Source organism: Penaeus monodon, chromosome 27, assembly GCF_015228065.2.
Source record: "Penaeus monodon isolate SGIC_2016 chromosome 27, NSTDA_Pmon_1, whole genome shotgun sequence".
Taxonomy (NCBI): Eukaryota; Metazoa; Arthropoda; class Malacostraca; order Decapoda; family Penaeidae; genus Penaeus; species Penaeus monodon.
Window position 1 is genome coordinate 7,504,571 of NC_051412.1, and position 298 is coordinate 7,504,868.

A 298-nucleotide genomic window follows, 5' to 3' on the forward strand; every position below is an offset into this window, starting at 1 on the left:
TAACTGAATAAATATCAGGAAATGACGCTCTTGGTTATATAAAAAGTCCATAAGGTCGGTTACTAATGCAAAACATACTGAGAAATGAGCTTTATGCCCGTTACTATAATGGGGGATTTAATTTCATTCACAGAAAAGCAGCTGATTAACCAATTATAGCGATAATGCAGTTTATTGTTAGCATATAAGTTGCTGTTTGTGATGTTCGATTTGTTATCACGATCTGACAATAAAGTAATGAAACTGATTACGATGGAGAAACCAAATCGCATTATTTTCATGTCTGTAAAACTTTCAA

General features: G+C 32.6%; 1 protein-coding gene across 1 annotated transcript in view; it reads left to right on the forward strand.

The window, feature by feature from the left end:
* Positions 1–298, forward strand: part of LOC119590556 (tripartite motif-containing protein 55-like) — a gene marked incomplete at its 3' end in the record, with an annotated part of 10,280 nt that overhangs the window by 8,885 nt on the left and 1,097 nt on the right.